This window comes from Bos grunniens, chromosome 7 (genome assembly GCF_055505025.1).
Source record: "Bos grunniens cultivar Pamir isolate PY7600 chromosome 7, Bosgru_T2T1.0, whole genome shotgun sequence".
NCBI classification, from domain to species: Eukaryota; Metazoa; Chordata; class Mammalia; order Artiodactyla; family Bovidae; genus Bos; species Bos grunniens.
Genome location: NC_141171.1, coordinates 23,987,083 through 23,994,155, shown reverse-complemented (window position 1 = coordinate 23,994,155; position 7,073 = coordinate 23,987,083).

Below are 7,073 nucleotides of genomic sequence, written 5' to 3'. Positions count from 1 at the left end.
CTCAGAGGGGACAAGGAGAAACCTTATCTTTCTCTGAAAAAGTCATCTCTGAGGAAACAAGGACAGAGGGACTCTAGAACCATTATCCTTGTAATCGATTAAGTAAACGAGGCCAGGGGAGGTAAAATGTAAAGCATTCTCTGAGGTATCTGACTTGAATTTCCAAAGTGTGCTTACCATTCATGTGCTTTTAACCCAGGTTACTAGCACTGTTGGCTCAGTAAGCTCTGACCATGAAGAGATATAAAAAAATATTCATGGAACATTGACTCCTGAACTCCAGTGTACTCTCTCTTAAAAATCACTGAGTGATTTGATCATATATGACATGCTTGGTAGTGTCTGGAGCATGAAACTGGTTTTCTATCAAGGTTGGGAATTAACCATACTTTCTCTTTGTCCCTGTTTCAAAATGTTTATTTTAATTTCTGGTTATCAGTGTATCTGGGCTTCTCTTTTTCTCTTAATTATCTTACCTGCCAATGACTCAAGAAATTGGGTTTTTGAAGTCCCACTTTTATATTGATTGAGAAAACTAAAAGAAAGCAACATAATGCCTTTTTTTCAAAGGGGGTTAAAAATCAAGGCTGACTCAATACTTTTGCCTCCAAAATTCCTAGGAACTTCCTCCTAAAAGAAATAGTGCTCACTTGTATCCAGTGCGTATTCTTTCTTGTTTCACTTTACAGTCCTCTACCATTCATTGGAATTTATTGATCAGACAGAAATGTGACATGTTTTTGTGTGTGTGTGTGTTAAATGTCCTTGCTTTTAAGTTAAAAACAAAAAACAAAAAACTTCATCCCAAATGAAAGTTTAGCATTAAAGGCTTATTTTCAATGGGAATGGAATTTCAGCATGAGAATTTTATTTAACTTATTCCTCAAATGAAAGATTTTCTCCTGACAGAGATTAATGCATCTGTTAATGACAGACGCGTTTGTCATTTTTATGAACTTGACATCCTCTTCACTCATCAATTTCCAACCATGTCAAAAAAGCACAAACTGCTCTGCAGAAATTTTCAGGTAGTTAGAACTGCTAACACTTCATCATTCCTTGGGGAAAAATTAAGGAAGGGTCTGAAGAATATCAATTTTTGTTATTGCTATTATTTCCATAATTAAAAGTCATATTTTAGTTGAACACTCTCTGAGTGACCTATTACATGCAAATTAGATAACTTTTAATTTAATAATTGTTTTGTTATTTATCCAGATGGTCTACTGAAGCAGAAGTAGAAAGCAAGATTGATTTTACAAAAACATCTCAAGAAGCTTTTGGTAGATTCCCGATTGTTCCGGTTAACTATTGCTACATAACCAACTATTCCCCAAATTTTGTGGCTTAAAGCAGACATTTTTTATTCTTCATGATTGTGTGGGCCAGAAATACAGGAAAGGCTCAGCTGATTTCCATGGCATCACTGGGATGGCTGGGGATGGAGGATACATTTCCAAGATGGTGCCTTCACTCACATGTCTGGAGCTGTGGTGCTTTTGGTTCTATGTCCCCCTCTCCCTTCTTTCCCTCTCTTCAGTACATGGTGTATCATCCTCCAGAGCCCTCTTCATGTGGCTGCTGCTGCTGCTGCTAAGTCGCTTCAGTCGTGTCCAACTCTGTGAGACCCCATAGATGGCAGCCCACCAGGCTCCCCCGTCCCTGGGATTCTCCAGGCAAGAACACTGGAGTGGGTTGCCATTTCCTTCTCCAGTGCATGAAAGTGAAAAGTGAAAGTGAAGGTGCTCAGTCGTGTCCAAGTCTCAGCGACCCCATGGACTGCAGCCCACCAGGCTCCTCTGTCCTTGGGACTCTCCAGGCAAGAGTACTGGAGTGGGGTGCCATTGCCTTCTCTGCTTTGTGTTGCTAGGGATTCTCAAAGCACGATTGCTCCAGAGTAGTTGAGCTTCTTACAAGACATCTGAGAGCTCCAGCAAAATTTTAAGTTCCCAAGGCAGAGTATGGAAGTCTTATTAAAAGCTAGCTTTGGAAGTGTGCCACGTTCTATTCATTAATCAAGTCATGAAGGAGAGGGAATTCCACTTTACCTCCCAATGGGAATAATTACAAAAAATTTGTGACCCTTTTAAATCTATCACATATTCAAGACACTTAGAAAATTGCTGAACTCTTTCTCTCCTGAAAACTAGGAATTAAAACTAGGGAAAGAAATACTGACTCTGTTCGAAGCTTGAAAGTTCTAATCTCAATACAAGAGAAACTGAAACAACCAAAGTGATGCACTTACGAAAGGGTCAAGAGTTAACTGCTATTATTTTTCTCAAGCAGAAGACAGGTGTATGCATGGAAAGCGGGTTTAAAAGGCGCTTCACAGAACACTGTCAATCTCTCAGAGACAAAGAATTTCTAGTGAGTTGGAAATGTCACAATAGGAAGACGTGTCAATCAAGAGTTTTGATTAGACCAAAGTGTTAAATTGACACAGGAAACTGAAATCTCAAAAGAGTATGTTTAATTGGTTCCTTTACCTCGCCAGTGATTTTCAAATGCTGTGAAGAACTTAGCACGTTCACAGAGGCAAACCCAGCATTTTTGTTGACCTAGACTAGTTCATTAAATAACCTAAAAAATGAAAATCTTTTTATGTAAGAGAATGATAGATATAATATGTATTTTAAATTTTCCTGCAATCAAACAAGATCATTGGTACTCCAAGAGAAAATATACACTTAAAAAAAAATCCAGCAGTTTTTCTCCTTGTCATTGTTTCCCTGCTTGTGTCACCCTCTTCTCTTCCCTGTTTTTGGGTTGTTTTTTTTTTTTTAATAATTTAAAACAGTTCTGATTTATATGCATTTCAATATTCCTGGTTTCCAACAGTTTTAATATTCAAGGATGGAATTTTAAAATTATTTTTCTTCTTTCCGTTGTAGTACATAACAATAATAATAGCAACAATCTTTTTTAAACCTTAAGCTCATCACACTTCATTATCATCATCTTTCTTTTTCTTAAGTAGTCTTTGATGAGTGGCTCTAAATAGCTGCTTGTTGCTCTGAAAATGATAAACGGAAAGCTGTTGCTGTATCTTTATTTCTCAGTATCCTTTCCTTAAGCAGATGCTCACTCTCCTGCTCTTATTATACATTAATTTATAGAGTGACTGTTTCTGATCATTTTAGACAGCTGTGTATGTTCTCTGACTTTCCCCTGCCCCTGCTTCTGTTAATTTTAGGCTTCCAAGTAGTTATTCATTCAGTAAATGGTTTTAAGTACCTATTGTATTCCTCTCATCATGGTACTAATTTCTGATCAAAGCTGATTAAAATAAGGCTGGTGCCCTTAAGGAACACATAGTCTAGGAAAAAAGGAAGAAGAGCAAAGAACTACTGAAAAACGCGTGAAATGCTATGGGCCAGAAATGTATTAGAAGTTCAGTGGAGTCAATGTAAATTTTTTGTGGACCAGAGAGCAGGTAGGTTTCATCTTCTTAAAAAAAAAAAAAAAAAGCCCTAATAAAGACCTTTCCTGTCATACTAAGAACTTTGGACTTTATTCTGTAAATGAAGGCTAAATGGTGAATGACAAAGAAAAATATGCATTTAAGATTCTTTCATAATCAAATGTTAAAGTCCATGACCTTTATCTTCAATTTTGTGATAAATTTCAGCATATTGTTTATAAAATTGTCTCCACGCATGTATATATGTGTATAAAGTGCTCTCCCTTCCTCACATCTTTCCAGATGACAAATTTAAATGAGTTTTATCCCTAAATATCTTTTATTAATTTTTAGAATAAACCTTCAGAAATATTTTACTAAGAAATCACTATTTGTTATTTATGGCCTTCCTTACAACAGACACATGGGCTATTTTTAACAAATATTTATATCTGAAAAAGATACAGGTTTGGATAATACTACAAGTAATAATGATAACAAACATTTGTTGATATCTACTCATTTTCCAGGCACTCTAATAATTATAGATATTTTCTCATTTGTCCTACAATAATACTATCAGGTAAATACTATTGCTATCTCTCTTTTACACACGAGAACACAGAAACACAAAGATTAAGTTACTGTGCCCAGATCCCACAGCTAGGAGGTGGGCATCAATGACTGTAACATACTGTAACATACATGATTCTAGAATGTATAAACCATTTCAAGAGCCACTTAATAGATGTTATCCTATATTCTGGTAACTGCTAAACAAATCATATTTACTATTTTCTTATTTTTATTTTGTATTTAGCTGTATTATCCTGAAAATTCTAAAACATCTTGCTGTAGTAGCCTATGTTAAATATATCATTTTATTTATTGCAATATAATTTGAATTCAGTAAAGTACACAAATTTTAGTGTACTGCCTGATGAATTTTTGTGTGTGTACACACATATGAACTGCACCCAGATCAAGACATATTCCTTTTCCCCAGTGGTTTCCCTATGAAGCCTTCTAGTAAACATACAGCTATGTACCCAGAGGTAACCATCATCCTAAACTCTATTAACCATAAATTAGTTTCATCCTATTCCTGAATTTCATATGAACAGAATCATGCAGTAAGTACATTTTTAGTTCTATTTCAGCATAATGTTTTTTATGATTTTCATGTAGTTATATGTACCAGCATTTTTTTTCTTTTTCTCTGCTATGACATATCCTATTCTCTGCTATATAGTATCCTATTAAAATTTTAAAGTGAATTATACTATGGGTAGATGTTTGAAATGTTTTCAGTTTGGAACCATGGTGAATAAATCTTCACATTGTGTGTGTGTGTGCTCACATGTTCTTGTCCTTTGCTAAGGAGCAGAATTGCTAGGTTGTAGAAGAGATGTATGTTTAATGTTGTGCAAAGGGTTGTTCAGAGGGATTTATTATTTTATTTACACTCCTACCAGCAATGTATGAAAGTTATTTTTCTTTACAATGTCTCCAGTACATAGCTTTCTGATTTTAGCTTTTCTGATATTTCATTTTGGTTTTAACTTTTCATTTCACTGAGCCATCACTGAATCATGATAAAAGAGCAGATTGGGTATTACAAGAAAAACCCAATCCACTGGAATTTTTATTTCAGTTATTGCATTTTTAAGATCTAAAATTTCTTCTTAGTTCTTTTTTAGAGTTTCTATATTTTTCTTGAAGTGTCCCATCTCTTCACAGATTATATCCATATTTTCCCTTAAACTGTTTAACAGATTATTAATAATTATCTTAAGGCTCTTCTTGCCTGCTAATTTCAGTAACTTGCCTATCTGCAAGTCTGCTTCTATCAACTGTTTCTCTTGGTTCTGAATCACATTTTCCTCTTTCATGTTTGTAATGCATTTTATTATATTCTGAGAATTGTGTATAAAGGAATATTGGAGAGTGAATGTTTATTTTTTTATTTCTCAAATAGTGCAAGCCTTTGTGTCTCCCAGCTTGTTTGAGGGCTGATCATTCATATTCCTCCCAGGAGGATATGTCCAATAGGTTGAATATGTAAATTGATTTTCACTTGTGATTAACTCAAGCCCAAGTTTCCTGAGGTGCCACCTCTTTGATATATTCAATATTTGTGTAGGGACAGGATTGGCAGAAATTTTGGATATTTTTAGCTCACCTTTAGATTCAATTCTAGATGTGTTACAGAATCCAATAACCTTGTTCTTCTCATCAGCCCCTCCCCTAACATTGTATTCTGAGCAAAACTAAAGGATGATGGAGGAGAATTAATGACCGCTTGTTTGTCCTTATGTTTGACTCTCTTCCAGGTGCAATCTATCTTCCCAGCCCATGTTGTCGAAAGCCTAGATGATTTCACTTTCTGCATGCAGATTTCTCCAAAGTCCTTTGCATTCCCACCTGTATCCATAGCAGGCACCTTTCTCAAAGTATGAATGCTGATATGGCTCTGCTTATCTATAAAAAGCTTGCTTTAGTCTGGAATTTAGTGCAATACTATGTCTGCTAATGATAGAAAACTTAAATATGTCAATTCAAGTGACTTAGTCATGCCTGCTTTAGAATTCAGTCACATTGGGTAAATACCCAAGTCAATTCAGGTCCCACCCCCTCTTTCTCATTTTCAACTCATTGGTTATGAACCCAGTATCTAAGGTGCAGGTTATCATTCTGGCACTGAGAGATAAGTGTATCACCACATCACTCTGGTCTTGGTTCTGGCTTCTGTTATGGAGAAGCATCTTATCTGATCCCTGTCATTCTAAGCTACAAGATAATGCTAATGACTTGCAGGTGTCAGATCCTTGTAATCTGTATCTTCTCTACCTTCTTATTCTCTCTGTCATCTCGCATTCCCTCTTGGAGCTCTAAGCTATTACTTTCTTCACTGCTATAGGAATCTGTTCTCTGGACCGTCTGTCTACATTATTCAGTCAGTCACTCCTGAGTACTGTTCAGATGCACATTCCTCTAAGGCACAAGGACCTTCTTAGACTACATAAAGTGAAGAACAAGTTTGTCTGTTCACCCAAGCCTATATGGAATTTCTTTCAACTTGATCCTGGGGATCTCTACCCAAAGGAGTGGAAGACACCATTTCTATTTGCATCTATGCTCTTTTCTACTTATATATCTTTCTCTCCAAATACCACCTCATCCTCCCCCTTCCAGAAAATCTATTTCAAGTTCTCTCAATTTAATGTGCCTGAGAATGTGCCTTCCTCAAGTCCTCACCTCCAGGTGAATGCAGTCTTTAAGATATTACAAACTATGTTGGAATGTTCTAAGTTCTAACGTATGGTGTACTGAGGCAGAGGGAATCCCTCCACATGGACGGCACTGTCTGGGGGGTTCGGACCCACCCAAGACTTATTGAAAGGATGTATACTGTGCGTGTGAGTCCTTGAGGTTCAGAGAAAGCATAGATCTTAAAGAACTCAAGGGTCGTGAGGGGCCAGATAACTGGAGCTGGTTCATTGGGGACCCAATCAGATCAGTCGCTCAGTCGTGTCCGACTCTCTGCAACCCCATGAATCTCAGCACGCCAGGCCTCCCTGTCCATCACCAACTCCCGGAGTTCATTCAGACTCAGGTCCATCGAGTCAGTGATGCCATCCAGCCATCTCATCCTCTGTCGTCCGCTTCT